Raw genomic sequence first — 20,936 nt, forward strand, 5'->3', positions numbered from 1 at the left:
TAAAAATTTAAACCAAAAATTGTACGTCAAAATGAGGCAGCACTCGCAATAAAACCAGATGCCATTAAACACTAGCAAGACCTCAAATTGTCTATTACTGTCCACCTAAATGTAGTCAGGGTGGGCAGGGCACCTGATGAACTGGCAAAGGTAGGAGTTCCAGAGAAGAGATGCCACAACCAAGAAAGCCCTGCTCTTTGTGGCTGCCTGCCACACCTGAGAAAGTGGAGGCATCTCTGAGCAAGCCCCCAGATGAAGATCTTAATGTTCAGGCTGGTTTACATAACCCAGCTTCTGGGCCGCTGAGAGTTTTAAAGGCCAAGAACAGCACTTGGAATTGTGCCTGGAAACAAATTGGCAACCAACGGCCTGCGGAGGTTCCCCACCCAGCCTGTGGAGCATGCTTAGATTCTTCCTTCGGGCCTCCAAGCCCCACCCCCTAGAGGAATGGCTGTGGTTATCTCCGATCACAAGTTGGAGATAACAGTGAGGATGCAGGTGTGCGCAAAACCAAGAACTTGTGCTTGATGAATCTTCCTTCATTTGCCCCTGAAGGGGACGGCATATGGAGGAGGTGTCCGAGTTGGCTGGCACTGAGAGAAGTGCATGGTCAGGCTCATGCCAAGGCCCCACACCCCAGCTGGGGCCCACTGACGAGAGCCCTTCAGACTTGCTCCTTTGTACCATTGCAGCCTGTTTGTTCGCCTGCCTCTCACTCTGGTCCAGACAATGTTGGTGATGAGAAGGAGGAACAGCAGACACCACGGCCTCCTTGCTCCCTGGCTCTCCGCCTGTCAAGCAAGCAAGTGTAGCAGTGAGATAATCTTGGTTCAGTAACAGTCTGTGAAATGGGTACAGTTTTATGCAGTGGAGACTGGGGACTCCGATGTCAATGGGGTAGTGAATCCGCTCCAGGTTTCAGTCAGAACCCGTCAGAACTCTACAGGAGCTGTCTGCACCTTGGACAGCTCTTTTAGAGTTCTGACTGAAACCAGGAGTGGATTCACTGATGTCGGAGTCACCAGCCTCCACCAGTTATACGTCAAAGTCCATGCTGACGGAATTGCAGAGGAACCCCTTGTATTTCTCAAGTAAAGGTGTATATCCCATTTGGAGGAGGCCTTGGGCACCTCCAAAGTGGATCAAAACAACCCAGCAAAAATAGAACCCAGAACGTTGTGCGGAGAGCCACGTTTAGGCCTTTATTATCTGCCAGGCGGGACTGAGGGAGTGAAAGTAGGGCGTGAGAACAACCTATCTCTTTGTGTATAAATTCTTCTCCTCTTGTCTCCAGGGGGTTTGCTGTTGCTAAAGTCGTCCATGGAAATGACTAAACCAAAACCACAGCAGTTTGCTAATAATAGGCCGAGGTCCGGGTTGTGCAAACACTGCTTAGCCAGGGCTTTAAACAGTCAAACCCAAATCCTCCTTGCTATTGCTTTGCAAAGAAAGCAGAACCCAGCCATTTGTGATTCACAAGAAATGCTGGGGATCAGCAACAGTCTTCTCTTCTATGCGCCTGGCAAGACTACGGGGAAAGCTTGGCCCAAAAGGGGACTGGGGTTGTAGAGCTTCCTAGCTACTGCTGACCACACAGTACCCTGCCATTTCCTTCTTTGTCTGAACAGTTTTCTCCATCACGGAGGACCGGTTTCTGACCCATACGCCTAGGCTTAGAGGGGCAGGCCTTCTCTTTTGAGAAATTGTACACTGTTGAAGCCCCTGGAAGTCTTGGTTCCTTGCGGGTAATCTGTTGGGGGCTACATGTCAGTAGTGGGTGGAGCCAAAGACAGAGATGGGCAAGGCTACAGCCAAAAGTGAGTGGCTTACCTGTTTTCTTTTTTTCTTTCTGCCACCCTTTTTCTCTATGTCACCCTTTTCCCTCTTTGTGCCACTCCTTTCTCTTTCTGCCAGTCCTTTTCTCTCTCTTTCTGCTACCCCCTTTTGTCTCTCTGCCACCCTCCTTTCTCTTTCTGCCATCCCTTTTCTCTCTCTTTCTGCAATCTCTTTTCTGTCTCTCCTGCTTCCTTCCCACCCAGCAGGTTGCCAGGGAAAGATGTGATATCTCTTGCCAGAGGTCTGAACTGATTGCATGCAAAGGGCTTTTGAAATTAGGCCAAGGGCCACAGGTCGCCCTGATAGATAGATATAGATATATAGAGATATATAGATATAGATATATATACACACACACATATATATATACACACACACACACACACACACATATATACACGCACACGCACATATATACATACACACACACACACACATATATACATGTGAGATGTTTGAATGTGCCCACTGAGTTGGAAGAGACCCCACAAAGACATCCAGACCAACTTTTCAAGCCTAGGGACTAATGTGGTTGTTTTTTTTTAATGAAAGCTGGGATACTGAAGATGGAGAATTATTGCATTTGGATACCTAACTATGTAGCGCAGTTACAGCATACACACAATGCTGGTCTTGAGGGGAGACAACAAGAAGAAGCTGGGAGGAAAACTGAGAGTACGATCCAATAATGGGATTCATGTTTTTCCATATGTAGCAAGGATCATAGCAGAAGGCAAACATATTAGGGAACAGGGGAGGGAAAGAGAGGCAGCTTGGACAGAATGGCAAGGTTTGAATTAATCTATATATTAAATCCAGCATTTGTTTCTTTTTAAATGTTTTATTCTTCTATCTTTGCTGTTCACCACTCCAACATCTTTTGATGTGGAGCGGTATATAAATATTGTAAATAAATTAACTAACTAAATAAAATATATTAGAACATGGGGCCTACGAAAAGATGAGTGCAGGGGAGAGCTTAAGGCTTAAATTTTATACCCACGTATCTGAGAGTAAGCCCCATTGAACTCAGTGGGACTTACTTCAGAGCAGATGTGTATTGGATTGTGCTGTAGATCCGTTTGGGATTTTGCAGCTGCGTGTGTGCGCGCGTGTGTGTGTGTGTGTGTGTAGATCAGCAGATTCACATTGTTTGATTGCAACACTAAGACTTTATATTATTATTATTTCTATACCGCCCCATAGCCAGAGCTCTCTGGGCGGTTTACAACAGTTCAACTGATAAGAACAGATACTACGCTTGATCTTAGCCAAAAGGCAGAGGACGGAATATTTTTACATATATTCTGTTTCTCCTCCACGCCCCCATTTCTTGAGCTGTCAGCGCCTTCTGGTGGTTGTGCAGTGCCATGATAATGATAATGATGACAACAACAACAATAAAATAATCCAAGAGCACAAGGCACAGAATTGTTTTATTGTCATGGTGAATAAATTGCAGAGGTGGGGAAAGGGGAAGCAGGGAAACAGATGCTTCCATTATTCACAGCCACTAGCAAGTTTCACCATGACAAAGGTAGATGGGTACTTCTCTACTTATTATTTATTTACTTTTATTTATTACATTTATAACCCAGGTTCCCAGGTGGTCTCCCCTCCAGGCACTGACCAGACCCAGACCTGCTTAGCTTCAGCAAGGTGGCCGCCTTGATGTGCCTTCAGACCATTCCTGGGATACTTGGCACAACACTGAAATGTAACAATATAGAGCTACAAGTGGAGACCGGATTATGTTAATAGTAGGGGCCAGATTTGGGATACCTTGGCTTGGGCGGGCACCAGGACCTCAACTGCCCATTAGTTCCCCTGCCAAAAAACCAGCCCAGATACAGAGGTTTTGCAAAACTCTTACAAGGGATCTCAAAATGGGCATTATAATAATCCACCATCACAGTGGGGCTCGAATTGGGAGCCACGTGGAGAGAAATATCGGCCATTCCAATGGGGAATTTGCCACAGCAGCCCGTAATCCTTCTTGGCCTTGGACGTCTGGTGATGCCAAAGAGCCCTTGAGCGATATAGAGACTCACAGACGTCCTGACCTTGGTTTGGGGAACTCATCACTGTGCAGGAGGCCAGCCAAACCTCCCCGTGCACTGCCGTATTTCTGGCTCCCAGCCTGTTTGCCTCCAAGAAACTTTCTCACTCTGTCCTTGGTCTCACAGGCTCCAAGCGCCTTCAGCCTTTCCTACGCCACTGATGCAGCATGTCTACTGAAAGGGTTGGAAGTGGAATTGGGAAACACCATTTAAATGGCATTTCAAGCCCAGGAAGCTTAATCAACACCCGATCCAGTGACCCAGACAGCCAAGGCTGTCAAGCCCCTGCTTTGCATGCTTTGAAGGCCCCAGGTTCAATCCCCAACATCTCGAGCTAGGGCAGGAAAAGCTCGTGCCTGAAACCCTGGAGAGCTGGTGCCGGTCAGTGCAGACAAGCCTAACCTAGATGGACCAGTTTTCTAACTCAGTCTAAGGCAGCTTCCTATGCTCCTGTTTAAATCAGTCCTTTATTCAGAATCATAAGGACTGGAATCTTACTTCATTTTTAGAAGTTCAGTGGCAGAGCACCTGTTTTGTATGCAGAAGGTTCCAGGTTTAATCCCCAACATCTCAGGCAGGGCTGGGAAAGAACGTTGCCTGTGTTGGAAAGTCTGGTGTGACTTAACAGCAAGGTTGCTTTATATACAGAGAAAGCACGGCAACACAGGATTTAGTCTTTGAGGCAATAAATGCAGGCTAGAGCCAGTTTAAAAATAAGTCAAGTCTGCTTATTAGTGCTTTCACACACATCGTCAAAGAAGCATACCGCTCATGTGCTTGTTGCAAAGGCAAGAGGGAGAAGGAGGAAGCAGAAGCTAGACAACGACAAGGGGATGAATTAGAAAGACACTGTAGGCTAAAGAGATCCTTAGGCTAGCTGTGGTCAAAATTCCCATGACCTAACTAACTGCAACACTGCCCCCTGCCAGTAACTTGCAGATGAAGTTGCAAAATTTCCAACAGTTATTTAAAAGCAGGCGTGTCAAACCTCTTTCAGGTCGAGGGCTGAATTCTATTTCAGGGGAGCACTCGGGGGCTGCATGCCAGTGGTGGGCGAGACTGAAAGCAAACAGGGCGGAGCCAAATCCCCAAATATATGAGCATATTGAAGCGTAAAGCTCTTAAGAGGGGAATTTTAATCTTTTAGAATGGGGAGGAAACACACAAAAATGCCCCCTGCTTTGTGAACTGGCTGATTTAAAAGACTCCATGTAATGAATATCTTTGTCCCTGTGAAATAAGAGAGACAGAGGGCTTCTCCCCACAGAAGCTTTTTATCCCATGATTTTACCAGGGCTTCTGTTTCCGGATTTTTTGTGGGATTAAGCTCGGCCATTTACAAGTGCTTCCCTTTCCCCACCTTTATCTGCGAGTTCTATATGTTTCATTATGCAGCCACCAGATGGAGCTGTTGTTATAGCACCACTTAATCTTTACATGGACAGATTCAAACTGATTCAACCAGCTGCTTTTTATTAGCTCATTTTTTCAGTTTCAAATTAAGTCAGGGAAATAGTTGGGAACCATGGGAGAGGCGCTGGAGGTTGATGATTTCATGTAAAGGACTTGCAAGCTTCTGTGAGTAACCAATCTCAATTGCAGGATAAAAGTCCCATGTGGAGAAGCCCACAATCTATTAGTCCTGTTCTTTTATACTGCAGTTTTGATAGAGAGAAGCTGGTTTTCCCTTTATTACAGACTGTACCTGGAAGCCTCACTGAAGCTTTGGTATCTTTCTGTTTAAGCGATGACATTGTATGTACACTACCCTAAAGGTAACTATGTTCTTTTAATCCTTAATACCAGTTAGGAAGATCTGCCTTTTGGCTTCTTTGTGAATTTATTTAGTTTCTTATTGTGTGATTTATTCAGCTTGTATTAACTTCTTTGGTCTGTGACTGTAATAAATTATATATTTTCTATCATGCCTTCCTGCCAGGAAGTTCCATTCAGAAAAGAGCCATGGAAGCTTGAAATAAAAGTTTGTTGCTTGCAGGTTCAGCTTGTTTTATTGATCCCACCTGGGGGATTAACACACAATTTCTCCTTCAACAGCTTCTCTGTGAATTGCCCCTTGTCAGTTTCCGTTCCTGTGGTGGAAGGATCTTTCATTTGCGATTTCCTCTCATTGTTGCTAATTTTTTTTGTAATCTCAAAAAAGTTCTATCAAAATAGCAGAGGTAGATCTAAAGTGCAAAACCTAGCATGATAAACTGTGCTTGGACACAACCAAAATGCAGGTGGGAGAGGGGGAAAAATCCACTCCAGGCTCTTCAGCAAAAATCCAGCTTCCTTTAAAAATCAATCATAATTTTTTAAAAAAGGAGAGATCTGCCCGTCATGCTATCATTAGCAGCCTGAACTCGCATCCTTCATCTTTCTGGAGGCCTACAAGGAGAAGTCTCTGGGAGGACAGGGGCTGGGTTAAAAATTACATCTAACGACAATAAGCATTCTCCTATCGGGTTTACATCCCCCTCTCCCTGCTCCCAATTTCCGGCGATTGTCTCCAATTCCTGTTTCGCTGTCGCACACAATAGAGCAAGAATGGCCGCCCAGCGTACGCAGTGACTCATTTCCTGTCTCTGCAGTGGCTGCCATGATGAAGCTGTCATGAAAAGGATGAATTTCTCTCTCTCTTCTTACAATTCCTTCTGGAGAAGAATTGGAGGCTTCTTGGCTGTAGATGGCACTAGAACATCAGAATGAATTTTCAGCAGTACCAAACCCAATTTCCTCTTTTGACCATAGGCTAAAATACATACATTTCCTCCTCCCGAATGGCCGTTTCCTGCCACCTTTCCCTATGAATGTTCCCGGCTTGTGGCAAGCGGATCATCTGACTCAGCTGGCAAAAGTCCGAGCTGCCAGTGAACTGTTCCCGCAAGGCTACGTTGAGAATGGATTGGGGCATTGTTTGTAGAGGTTTTTTTTTTCGGTAATGTGCAACGATGTAAAAATAAATAAATGAAACAATTGCAGGGAAATGCAAATCTAAATTGCCTTTGAAATTGTTCGGGCTTAACAAGCATATGAGGGCCAGTGTGGTGTAGTGGTTAGACTGTTGGACTGGGACTTGGGAGGTCTGGGTTCTAGTCCCCACTTGGCCATGAAGTTCACTGGGTGACTTTGGCCAGTCACTGACTCTCAGCCTAAACTACCTCGCAAGGTTGTTGTGCGGATGAAGTGGAGAGGAGGAGGACCATATAAGCCACCCTGGGTTCCTTGCAAGAGGAAAAAGGTGAGTTATAAATTTAATAATAAATAAACCTGTAGAATCTGAGAACTACAAATTTACAACAGAAAGTATTTTAGATGTTTATTCTTAAAACATTTACACGTTGTCTTTTCAGCAGTTCGGAATGAGACACTTTGCTGCCTACCTGAAAGTTACAATTCTTGAACAAAGAACATCAAAGGGAAACTCCAGTGACTGTGCGAACTTGCTGACCTAGATGTTATCAGTAAGTTTGAGTCTCATTGTTTAGGACTCAATCAAGATCAAAGTTCTCTCCTCCACTACAAGTAGAAGTTCAATTAGCATAGCAAAGTTAAGATTAATGCATCGGTACCATTGGCTGCTGTTGTGATGTGTGTGTCTTTTGAACTTTGCATTAAAATGTTACAAGCTTTCTATGCCTCTTGCATTTCAAGGTGTTCTGGCCTAATGGCAGGCATCTGATGAAATGAAATGTAGGCTATGAAAGATTCTGCCGAAGTAAATCTATTAGTCTTTAAAGTGCCACAAAGTTCTTTTTTTGTGTTTGCTTGGGCAGACTAATATGGCTACCCTTCTGGAATTTTGTCACTATAACCTGAAACAACATGCAATAAACCGAATTTCAAATCTATGCTTTTCCCACCCACCTACTCAACACTACCCAGTTCTCGCAGGTTTTCCCCTACCAGTATTTCTCATGTTACCAGACATTATCTCTCCTGGCTTGGGCAGTTCCCAGGTTTGAGAGATTTTTAAACATTTATTCATTTGATTTATACCCTGCCTTTCTTAAAAAAAAAAAAATGGCACTCAAGGCAACCTACGAAAACGATTTAGAACACATTAAAACAATTAAACACATTAAAATACAATAAAAACGTAACAATTATGGAATAAAAACGGCAGCCAACCCACAGGCCAAAGGCATCCTTGAATAAAGTGGTCTTTGCCTGCAGGGAAGGAGAGCAGAGAGGGAGCAAACCTAGCCTCCTTTGGGAGGGAGTTCCGCAGCCTGGGAGCCACCACCAAAAGGCCCTCTCTTGGGTCACCACAGTGTGATGTAGTAGTAGGAGACTGTTGAATTGTGAGGCAGGGAGATCCTGGTTCAAATCCCACATGGCTGAGGGGTTCCCTAAAGCCTAAACCATATCTCACAAGGTTCTTGTGAGGATAAAATAGAGTGTGTCTGTATAAAGAAAACTGTGTGTGCTGCTTGGGGGAAGGATGGGATAGAAATGTAATTAGATGGACAGATGGTCTGACCTGGTATAAGGTAGTCCCTATGTTCAGTAAGTTGCAGCTTGTGAAGGATTCTGCATTCTTATGGGAGAGTTATCCAGATGCTTTGGACTTCAGTTCCCATCCGCCCTAGCCAACATGGCCAATGGTCAGAAATGCTAAGAATTGTAGTCAAACACATCTGGAGGGCATCAGGTTGGAGAAAGCTGATCTAGCTAAGTGGTCAGGAAGTGTGTGGAAAGTGTCGTTATATCATTTAGTCACAAGATGGCACGAGACTTAGTTGCATCAGGGTGGAGGCAGGAGTTTAGGGATTTATTATTTCTTTAATTAATTTCTATCCGCCCCCGCCCCCACAATGGAGCTCAAGGCGGCTAACAAGAAAATCCAAGCGAAAAACAAAATCTTAATTAAAATATAACATAAAAACCAATACATTACAAACACAAACAATATAATATCTTCAGCGGTCTTTCTCCATGAGCCCCTGCCAAAGGAAGTGAGATGGGTGGCTACCAATAAGAGGGCCTTTTTTGCTGTGGCACCCCGGTTGTGGAATGAGCTTCCCAGAGAGGCTCACCCTGTGCCTACATTGTGCTGTTTCTGGCGCCAGATGAAGACCTTATTTTCCCAGGCCTTTTAGTCTTTTAGTTCTGTCATTTTGAATCTGTTGTTGTATTTTAAATCTTTGCATTGCAGCTGGGTTTTGGTTTCACTTGTATGCTGCAGTTTTAAACTTTTAAACTTGATATTTTATCCTGCATTTTGTGGTTTTAATTATCTCCTACTACTACATCACACTGTGGTGACCCAAGAGAGGGCCTTTTGGTGGTGGCTCCCAGGCTGTGGAACTCCCTCCCAAAGGAGGCTAGGTTTGCTCCCTCTCTGCTCTCCTTCCCGGCAGGCAAAGAACTGGCCAGAGAGCTTCGGCTGTTATGCAGTATAGAAATGTAAGAAATAAACACATGAATTGAGAAATAAACAGCACCAATCAATTCACACACACGCACCTTCATCAACACACCAGCTTATATGCCAAAGGCCTGCCTAAATAAAAAGGACTTTTCCTGCTGGTGGAAGGACAACCGAAGGGGTGGGGGGAAGCATAGCTTCCCCTAGAACCTGGGAACAGCCACTGAGAAAGCCCTCTCTTGGGTCATCACCAAACATGGCTCTGATGGCAGAGGACTGAGAAAAGGGGCTCCCCGAAGATCTGAAAACCCCAGCAGGCTCGTATGGGAGTTTCCTTGTTGTTCTGCTCTTGTCGGAGAGGGGCAATGAAGTTCCTGTCAAGAATCTTTCCTTCCTGATCTCCAAGCCTTCCATGACAGAAGGCCTCATTTGGCAGGAGGAATATACCTTTCTTGCCTAGCCACCTGAGAGGACACTGACAGTACCACACTGTAGCTGACTGTACCACACTGGGCAACAGCTTTATTAGAAAAGGAAAAAAGGAAAGGTTCCTCCTGTGCAAGCACCGGGTCATTACTGACCCCTAGAGGGATGCCGCTTGCGCTGGCGTTTTCATGGCAGACTGTAGCGAGGTGGTTTGCCATTGCCTTCCCCAGTCGTGACCACCTTTCCCCCAGCAAGCTGAGTCCTCATTTTACCGACCTCGGAAGGATGGAAGGCTGAGTCGCTCTGAGCCGGCTACCCGGGAACCAGCTTCCGCTGGGATCGAACTCAGGTCGTGGGGAGAGTTTCGGCTGCAATACTGCCGCCTACCTCTCTGCGCCACACGAGGCTCTTTATTAGAAAAACTGACAAGTAAATTAAAATATGTGAAAGGAGAAAGATATATGGACAATTGTGAAGAAACTTGGTTCCCCTTTATCTTATTTATAAATACACAAGACTCCTTATATAATCCTCCATAGCATCAGTTGAAGTGTTGGAAAGACATATTGACGGATTTGTCATCAAGGAAGTAGTAAATACAAAATTAATGGATTTTAAGATTTGATATTTTTATTATATAGCATAAATGGCAATGAATCCTGATGTAACCCGTTATTTAATGTTCTAACGGATAGCAAGAAGCATCCTCTGTATATGTTTGGTTTTTTTGTGGGTTTGTTTTCCTCCTTTTTGTTTTGTTTTCTTTTCCCCCTTTTGTTTCTGTTTTTTTTTGTTATTATGGATGTTTGTCGTATGTACTTTGTATCACTGAAATAAAAATAAATCTTTCTCTCTCTCTTTATATATTTAAAGACGGTACCACACTGGTGGAGTCCTTGTTTTGCATGCCAGAGGTCCTGGGTTCAATTCCCAGCACCTCTAATTAAAAGCATCAAGTAGCAGGGGTGGGAAAACACCCCTCTCTGTCTGAGACCCTGGAGAACAGCTGGCCGTCAGAGCAGATAATCACTAGGCTAGATGGGAAACTAGTCTGACCTGGTAGATAGCAGCTTCCTACATTCCTATTAACGGATCTCAGCTGAACTGTGCCAGGTATGTTCTGTGGGCCTGAAAATCTCAGCAGTGTGGTGAGGGGGAGGCAGGCCCACTTTTTTGAACACCTGCCCATGTTCTAATAATTGCAGCCCTCCGGCATGTAAATTCCTTTGTTGTCAGGTCCAGTGCGGTCTCAGCATCAGCTGACTGAAGCTGACTGAAGGCCTAGAACAGCCTTCCCCAACCTGGTGCCTTCCAGAGTGGGTGGACTACAACTCCTAGTAACCCCAGGCTGACTGGGGATGCTGGGAGTTGTGTTATTATTATTTATATTATTATTATTTATTATATTTCTATACCACCCCATTATCAAAGTTCTCTGGGCAGTTTACAAAAATTTAAAAAAAACATGAAAGTACATTATACAAGGTGTAAAACTATTTACATAAAAACATACACAGACAACATCTACCTAAAGCAATTTTAAAGAATCAACCATAAAACAAATCTAGGATCAATTAAAATCATATGCTGCCAAATGCCTGAGAGAAGAGGAAGGTCTTGACCTGGCACCAAGAAGATAACAGGTGGGCCTCATCAGGGAGATAATTCCATAACGGGGGGGGGGGGCACCACTGAGAAGGCCCTGTCCCTTGTTGCCACCTTCTGAACCTCCAAAGCAACCATGGTGTTTGTGTATGTTTATGTGTATCATAACCTTAAGATCATCCTCAGCGTCCCTTCTCTATGAGCCCCTGCCAAAGGAAGTGAGGCGGGTGGCTACCAGGAGGGCCTTTTCTGCTGTGGCACTCCAGCTGTGGAATGAGCTCCGTAGTGAGGTTTGCCTAGCACCTACATTGTATTCCTTTCGGCACCAGGTGAAGACCTTTTTATTTTCCTAGGCATTTTAGCATTTTAGCTTCCTAGACTTTTAGCTTTGCTGTTTTAAATCTCTATTTTAAATTCCTGCACTGCTGCTAGGTTTTATTGTGGTTGTATTGTTATATTGTGGTTTGAATGTTCTATATATTTTAAATTGCTTTATTGTGTGCTGTTTGGTTTTAATTTTTGTGAACCGCCCAGAGAGCTTCGGCTATTGGGCGGTATAGAAATGAAATGAATGAATGAATAAATAAATAAATAAAATATCTCTATCTCTCCATCACAGTTATCCGAGGAGGAGGGAAAATACAGTTTTGGTGGCTCCCACGATCAAATTTGGCTTCATAAATAATATCTGATGTATTTCTTGCTAGTTTTCAATGCTTTTTATTAATACTAGCATTTAGTAGGGGCACCTGCAATAAAATGTTGTAGCATGAAGTGCTTTTGTTCATTGTTCCATGTAATTTTTCAGGATTTTCCAACCCACCTCCAGTTTTCCAGTCCCCCACCCTGCCCCGCCAACAGTCAACCAGCATTCCTATCTATGTTGTGTGTGCATGAGAGAAAGAGAGGAAGAGGAGGCAAATTTGCTGAATGAGAATGGTGAAGAGTGCAGGCACCACAGGGTGCAAGGATCTCTCTCTCTCTGGGGATCTGGTGTGGGCTCGGGATCTGATGTTGCGGGTGACGGATCCGTTGCAATGAAAGCCTGTATTTGCAATGAAAGTCCCTAGCCTTTAGAAATGCCATACGCCTCGAGCGCGCTCTCTGCTCCAAAAGAAACCAAGCCCAGGTCATGCTAGGTACTTCTCCCTGCTTGGGAAAATGGGGGGCATGCAATGTAGGGTGGCCACCTGTGAATCGCCCCCAAAGAGGACATGCATCACCAAAAAAGAGGACCCCCCCAAACGAACACTGATTTCCCAAGTTTTGCATGTGCTCATTTATATTTAGAGATGCAAATGTAGAAATAATCACTGTAATTTATACAGAAATGCAGTCCATCTCACTGTAGCGTAGGAGACTGAGACCAGGTGACCTGTGTGTCTTGCTCAGTCTGTTGCCCCAGTGCGGTTGATGGGTAGCTTCAAGGCCCAGTTCACCTTCCGCCTGTTCTTCATCTTTAAACTGGCCTTGGACTGGATAGCCCTTCAAACCGAGGACCCCTTCAAGCAGGGGACAAGAGGAACACATGGGGTTCCACTGCAAATTGTTCAACACAGGCCAGGCTAGGGTGTCCATGTGTCCTCTTCTGGCAACCCTGGAAACAGAAAACTCCACTCTGTGAAAAAGAACGCATGGCCAGCCTATGGCAGACGCCAGCCACAGCCCTTGGGAAAGAGAGCAGGAGTATTACATCACAGCACCTGCAAAAGGATATAGTTGAGCTGGAAAAGGTGCAGAGCAGGGCCACCAAAATGATCCAGGGGGCAGTGCTGGTCCCCTGTGAGGAAGGGTACAACGCCTGGGACTGTCCCACTCCGAAAGGAGGTGAGCAGGGCCGACGTGACAGAGGTGCATAAAAAGATGCATGACGTGGAGGAAGTGGAGAGGGTGCAAAGAGGAGGCCGTCGTGGTGGCCTCATCCTGTTTGCATCGTCTCTGGCAGGAGTGGGGGAGGCCCAGCAAGGCCCACCTGTGGCTCGCGGCATGGCGCCAGGTGATGACATCACCGAGGCGAGCCACGGCTGGATCCCAGGCCTGCTTTTGCTACCTTCCGCAGGTTCTCTGGCCTGCACCCCGTTCCAAACCGGCTGGCTACTATGATGTCTAAAAAAGGTCGCAGAATGCCTGGCTTAGCAGGCCCTGCGGCTGAAACAAACCGTTCCGACTGGAGCAGAAATCCAAAAGTACTGAGTGGAATCTTGTGTTGTTTTTCAGGTCGCCCTGTCTTAAAGGTTTGATCCTAGATTCAATTTTCCCGTGGGAAAAGTCCAGTGTGCCATGAAAACAAGCTCGTGCCTTCCCTGTCCCCGCTCTCCTCTTGCCAGTTATTAATTCCAGAAGGAAATGGGGGGGGGGGCATTGAGAGAGAGAGAGAGAGTGAGAACAAAATCCACATCGGATGAACAAAAAAATATTAACTTGTCACCTTTTATATGAGTAAACCTTGTAGCCCAAATTGTTACCCAAGCTGGAACAGCTGCAGCTCTGTTTTATTTTTTAAGCAGCCCCAAATACATGCCAAGCCCCGAGCACAGTTGTCCCCAACCTGGCGCCCTCCAGAGGTGTTGGACTATGATTCCCATCACCCCCAGCTGGCTGGGGGTGATGGGACTTATAGCCCAACACCTCTGGAGGGCGCCAGGTTGGGGAAGGCTGCTCTAGAATTTCACAAAGGAAACATCAGAGATATGCTTGTAATATCCTAATCGTCACTGCTCTCTTCTTCAACGTTTTGATTTTCTTTTCAGTAGCTGAGGTGGGCGGACTTCAGGCTTGTGGGATCCACTTTGGGTTTTTTTTGCTTTACTACAGCCTCGAGATCCACCCACTGGAGCCTGGTGCAAAAGCCCTAGGCTTAGAATTAAAAAAAAATGCTGAGCCCAGGAATTTGTTTTTAGGACCAAAATTGAACGGAGCTTCTACACAAAAATTTACTCCTGATTACTCCAAACTTTCCTTGGACATCTCTACACCAGCCTAAAATCCCGCATTTAAAATAGGGCTTTCTGCTTCCATTTTAAATGCAGGATCACGATGGGCTCCCTTGACACGTGCTTCTTCCCTCCCCTCCTTTCCCCCTTTATCTGAGTCTTCCATATGTTTCATTATACAGCCACTAGATGGCCCTGTGGTCTAGCTCCTCTTATCGCGGGGTTTCCTCTTTTCATGAGGGAACTCAAACGTGGTAATTTGATAGCTCATTATCTCCGATGTATTTAAAAATGGAATAAAGGTCATTTAGTGCAGGAGACTGGAGGTTGATAACGTCATCTAAAGGGCCTGCAAACTTCCGTGAGTTTCACAATAGCAAGATAAAAGCTCCGCGTGAAGAGGCCCTTTATTTCAGCAATATCATTATAATTTGGGGAAATCATTTTGTTGTTAAACAACTGGGGGTCAGAGATATTTGCCGATTACTGCAAATCACCCAGAGATATACCAGTAGATTGCGATCTACCGTCCACCCACCCCTCTTCTAGGGGCAGATTTTGGGTCTACCCTCTGGAATGTTCTACCTGCCCATGCATCCTTTCTCTTTGGGTGATGCAGGGGGAGGAATTTCCCCAGTTCTCACCACTATGCCATGCAGAGGCAGAGCAGAGGTGAGTGAGTGCGAGCATGACCAAGCCCCCCTCCCATGGCTTGCCCATTCACAAAATAGGCATAAGGTTCTCTCGAAATTCCAAATTTGCCCACTGCCCCATGTCACATCTTGGTGATTTTCAGAGACCAGCTTTAGCAGTACAAATGAAATTGACAGAAGTCCATTTGGGGCTGGAAAACAGCACAGCCTGAAGCTCTTGTCAGGTTCATCCATAAGGTAGGCGCTTTCTCTCTTCTCCTCTCCAATGAAACTGCAGCAGAGGTGACGCTTCCTAGGCGGTCGCCATCCATCCACCCAAGGGTATATCTTCTTTCCGTCATCTTCCCCACTTCCTGTTTTACAGTCGTTCCCATGTGCCTTTTTTAGCCTGAGAGTTCACGGCCCTTTTAAGTGGCTTAAGCAAAGCAGAGGCCTGACCCTCCTAATTAATCCTAACTGCACATGTCTGTAAACTTCAGCAAAGTTCAGATATCACGTATACTTAAAGGGGACGCTGTTAAAAGAGGTACGTATCACTTGAGATCCCCCTTCCTGCTCGAATTCCCACCCACCCATTCGTGACCCTTTAAATATTTTTATTTGTTACGACACTTATATCCCGCCGTTTTTCCTCTGGCAAGGAACCTGAGGCGATTTACATCGTTCCCCTCCTCTCCGTTTTATCCTCACAACAACCCTGTGAGGTAGGTTAGGCTGAGAGTCTGTGACCGGCCCAAAGTCACCCAGTGAGCTTCCATGGCCGAGTGGGGACTAGAACCCCGATCTCCCGAGTCCCATTCTAACACTCTCACCCTTACACCGCACTGTCTCCTGATCTATATCCACATCTTGACACTTACTTTGGGTTTGTCAATTTATTTTTGGCTGTCCCCCCCCCGCCCCCTTGTGTGACAAGCCGACATTCAGCAGGTGAAGCTCTTCCTAGCCTGCAAGAGCCTTACAATCCCCTGGGCTGCATATGGCTTATAGTTACATTTCATGGCGCCTGTGGCGTTCCTGGCAGTCTGCCGCTCCGTCAAAAGACTTCCCTGCCCTTTCAAAGCAGGCAGGGAGAGTCAGGATCTTAAAAGGATCAAGACTGGATGGATGGATAGGGGTGAGGTGTGTGTATGTAGGAACATGGGAAGTTGCCTGATACTGAGTTGATCCATTGGTCCATCCAGTCCAGTATTGTCAACACTGGCTGGCAGCAAAGGCTCTCCAGGGTTCCAGGGGGGGTCTTGTCCAGGCATCTACCTGGAGATGCTTCCAGGGATTGAACCCGGGATCGTCTGCATTCAGAGCAGGGGCTCTACCACTGAGCAACGCCCCTGTGCATGTATGACTGGATGGATTGGGGGGTGGGGTGGGGAGTTTAGAAAGTAGAGAATGGCCTGTGGTCCGGCAGGTTCAAATCTCACCCGTGTCATGAACTCACAGAGTGACGGTAGACAATCATCATCTTTCAGTCACGGACCTCCATCTCTGGTATGGGGGTTACAACACTGGCCTTCCTCGCAGGGATGTTGTAAGGATGACTGTGTGGTTTCTCCCCTGAGGATTTTGTTGGACTTCTGCAAGCCTTGACGTTTCGCTAAGTACCTCCAGAGAAGGGCTCTGGTAGATCTTAATAGCTGATGTGGGAGTGGGCACCACGTACTTCTTAAGGGGCTTTGGGCTCTGTAAGGCTTTAAAGGTCAGGGGGCTTTGCGCAGCTGAGTGGTGGTGGTGGTGGTGGGGGAGTTTTAGCAGAATATACTGCAAGAATTGTAAGAATCTCTTGTTTGAACTTGCTGGGGTTGTGCTGAGGTTTGGCACACAATTTATTACATGATACAAGTGAGACCTGCAACAAATTGTTGCAGTGTGGAGTTTTCCCTTCCAGGATACTCCATTCCGTTCGGCCACTACGCTGGGTTTCTATTTTTCTCCCCACAGCAGTCACTATTCTGTGCCCACTGAGCCCGCTCAATCCTTGTGGGGCTGTTATGGGTCCCCCTGGCCCATTTTAGTTTTTTTTCTTTCCTAAAAATGTTGTGTCCCGCAAACTTTGGTGGTTTCTCCATGCCTGCTGATATCTCCTTCTTGTGTGTGGATGGTGCAATTTTGACTGTGTCTTACAGAGGGCCCCTCTTTTCACACGGTAATGTGTATGATTTCCACTTACTTCAAAATGTGATGAACCAACCCTGCTGTGTTTGGGGGCCTTCCTGCTCATGTATTTTTTACAATTTATTTATTACATTTTTATACTCCCAGTAGCTGAAGCTCTCTGGGCAGTTCACAACAATTAAAACCCACAAAATAGACCATAGAACACAATATAAAATGTAAAAGTTTAAAACTACAGTACAACAGCACAAACCAAAATAAAACCTAGCAGCAATGCAGACGTTTAAAATACAATAACACATTTAAAACGACAAGGACAAAAATGCCTGTGAAAAGAAAAAGGCGGAGGAGGAAAGAGCACAATGTAGGCGCCAGGCAAGCCTCTCTAGAGAGTTCATTCCATAACCAGGGAGCCACAGCAGAAAAGGCCCTCTTCCTGGTAGCCACCCACCTCACTTCCTTTGGCAGGGGCTCCTGGAGAAAGACCCCTGAAGATGATCTTAGGGGCCAGGCAGGTACATATGGGAGGAGATAATTCATCAGGTAATCTGGCCCCAAACTGTTTAGGGCTTTGAATGTTAATACCAGCACTCTGAATCAAGCCTTGACTTGGACTGCCAGGCAGTGGAGCTGTAAAAGTCCTGGCATAATATGATCTCATTGGCCAGTTCCTGTTAACAGTCCCTGTTCTGGACCAGCTGACGTTTCCGGACCGTTTTTGAAGGCAGCCCCATGTATAATGCATTGCAGTAATCCAGACAAGAGGATATCAGAGCACGGATAACTGTAGCAAGACTATCTCTGCCCAGATAGGAGCATAGCTGATATACCGGCCTAAGCTGATAAAAAGTGCTTTGTGCCACCAAGTGGCTCTTAGACTCCTGCCCCCAAAGTCCTGCCCTGAGATCACCACTGCTTAGAGAATGAGTTCACTATTAGTGTGCACGATATGTGATTTCTAAAGTAAATGAGTTTGGAAGCACACTTTGCATTAGAGGAAGGGGAGGATAGAACTCTGTGCAGATTCCAAGTAGAATTCCAAAAATAGAATTCCCCAAATTCTCTCTTCTGCCCTTCCCGCAGTTTCAGGAGATGTCAGTGCATAAAACATCTCACAACTAGCGTTCCAAACTCTCCACTTGCATCTCAGCTGTTTCTTGAAAGCGTGTCTGGAACCTTTGCAGAAAGAGAGGAGGGGGAAGTGGAGGGGGGGCGGGGACCACATGTGACCGTCCCAGCTTTGTTCCAATTACTCACTACACAGCCCAGCCGAACAATAGGATTAAAGTGCTTCCCACAGTTGGCTGTCTAGTCTGCTGAAGCCTGCAAATGAGCTATTTTGTCCTAACGAGGCACATCCCCCCCCCCCCGAGCTGTACCAAGGAAGCCCAAATTGCATATGGAACACAAAATCCTGAATGTGAGAACAGATGCAGAGCAGAACACATTTCCATGTTTCCGATCCCTGTTCTTTGACAGCTTCCAAAAACAGATGGGAAAAATGAACGGTTTGGGCCTCTCATCCTCTGAAAGGCCTGCTAGATGTGGTCAGGTTTTTATGCAGGCTCACAGGGCCCTGCGGTGTGCGTGTGTGACTCTTGTCTGGCACAATCCAGGCTCCATATGCAAGTCCAGACACAAGACTTAGTAGGGAAACAAGAGCACCAATGGAGCTTCTCCCATGCAAGTGGGACCTGTAACAAAATACCCTCCCCATTTTTCCACGCCTCCCCACCACTGAGTATGTATTTTCCATGCCTCCCCACCACTATCTATTTTCCATGCCTCCCCGCCACTGAGTATGTATTTTCCATGCCTCCCTGCCACCGAGTATGTATTTTCCATGCCTCCCCGCCACTATGTATTTTCCATGCCTCCCTGCCACCGAGTATGTATTCTCCATGCCTCCCCACCACTGAGTATGCAGTTCTCCGTGCCTCCCCGCCACTGAGTATACATTTTTCCATGGCCACTGAGTATACTTAGTCCTCACTGAGCCATTTTGTCCCACCCCCCTATTTTTGTACTTCTGTGGAAGTTGGGATTCCCACAAGCCTGCTAATATTTCCCTCTTGTGCATGGGTTTGGCTACGTAAGCAACGGCACTCACCGCCTGATCATCAGATCATCTGGTCCACGCCAAAGGCCCTCTGATTGGCTAGAACAGGGCCTTTGGAGTGGACCAGGGGAAGAAATATCTCTGTCTAGTTTGCCTGTGCCCTATAAATAACCCTATATTTATTATAAATATTTATTATAAATAAATAATAAATAACAGCAAGAGGGGAAGGCACTTATGTGTCCCAAAACAGAAGAGAGAAAGTTCTCAGGTGCCCGAATTTTTTTTTATTCTGCCCAACATGTTTTGGAAAGAAATTTATTTTCTCAGGGGTGACTTATTTTTCTCCAGAAGCAGCAATGGTAGGATTCTTTTTGACACATCTGGAGAAAAATTCGTGGCCCCCTAGGAAGGAAATTTTTCCCCGCAACACTTTGGGCAGAATTAAATATTTTTTTCAGGCTCCTGAGAACTTTTTCTCTTCTGCTTTGGGGCTTATAAATACAGGCCCCCGCCAGGGCTTCACCTTTGCCGAATTATACGCTCCTCCATACAAAAATATAAAGAATGCCTCACCTGCACATAGAAAATGAGCAGGTCAAGGACAAGGCTACCAGCCTAATCTTCTGCATGCCATGTTTGTTTTTTGTTCTTAGGGAGTTGCTGTTTTGTATGTGTGCGTGTGTCGCTGTGCAGGTGAATTCCGTCAGAAGGGTCCCTACCTCTGTTGGGAACGTTGCAACTTCGTCTGCAAGTTACAGGAAGGGGGCAGTGTTGCAGTTAGTCCATGGGAATTTTGACCACAGCTAGCCTTAGGATCTCTATAGCCTGCAGGGTGGTTTCCTGTGATTTCTTCCTTTTGCTCCTCCCCTTCCTTCCTACCCCCTTCTCTCTGACCTCCAGCATTGCTGAGAGCCCATGTGTTTGCTCTCTCGCTCCTGCCTGTGTAACAGAACACAAAACAGACCGAACAAACTCTTTTGCAACCCTAGGCTTGCTAACCACCCTGAACAACCCAACAACAAACCATGGGTTCTCAAGGTGGCTTGTCCGAGAAAAGCCACACTGCACGGTTAACAAGCCGCCCTGCGGAAAATGGTCTGGGTTCAGACGACACGCTAATCCACGGTTCAACGGACAACCCACAGTCCAACAAACAACCCACACTCAACCATTGAGTGTGGGTTCGCATGTTGTGCGAACTCAGTGGTTGACGGCCTCCGTGACAATTAGATCTTGGAGGGTTAGCTTTTGATTTACCCCAAGGCCATCTAACAGTGCAGCCCCATACATGTCTACTCAGAAGTAAGCCCCATTGACTTCAGTGGGACTTATGCCCAGGAAAGTGTGCCATGGATTGCAGTCTCGCTCTCTCCTCTTAAAAAATAAAAAAAGGATATTATCCATGAAGAAATCTCCGTAAGCAAGTTTAAAAATAGTGACTATTTTTTAATATAATTGCAGCCGGCATGGCAGATTTGCAGCAGAGTCTTATTGTCTTATTGTACTGAGTGGCACAGAGAGGAATGGGGGGAGGTATTTTCAAGGAGTGTGTGGGAGGCAGCCTTTGAGGGGAAATCATAGATAATAGAAGCTTTCTTTCTCCAAAATCAATTAATGTCCCAGCTCTTGAAATCCTGACGTGATACAGCATCTTGGAACAGTGTTTCTGTTACCTGTGTTAAAACAGATCAAATTGAGTAATTGCATTTTAAATATTGTGATTTCAGCTCAAGCTGCGTATGCTTGCTAAAAGGTAACGTGGGTGCTTTCAGAACTCCGTGTAAGGGGCTCTGAAATCGCGTTTTATTTCCTAATGGCTTTCTTCCTTTTTCCAGAATGAAGGTGGGAGAAGCTTTGCAAGAACTCAGTTGCTACATC

The 20,936-nt window shown here is 45.8% G+C and overlaps 1 pseudogene; it reads right to left on the reverse strand.

Annotated features, from left to right (window-relative positions):
* Window positions 1–3,002: 3,002 nt before the first annotated feature.
* On the reverse strand, window positions 3,003–3,128 carry LOC146334952 (U2 spliceosomal RNA; annotated as a pseudogene).
* Between the last annotated feature and the right edge of the window lie 17,808 nt (window positions 3,129–20,936).

Source organism: Heloderma suspectum, chromosome 16 (assembly GCF_057233095.1).
Source record: "Heloderma suspectum isolate Gila_16-S chromosome 16, 16-S_ref, whole genome shotgun sequence".
Lineage (NCBI taxonomy): Eukaryota > Metazoa > Chordata > Lepidosauria > Squamata > Helodermatidae > Heloderma > Heloderma suspectum.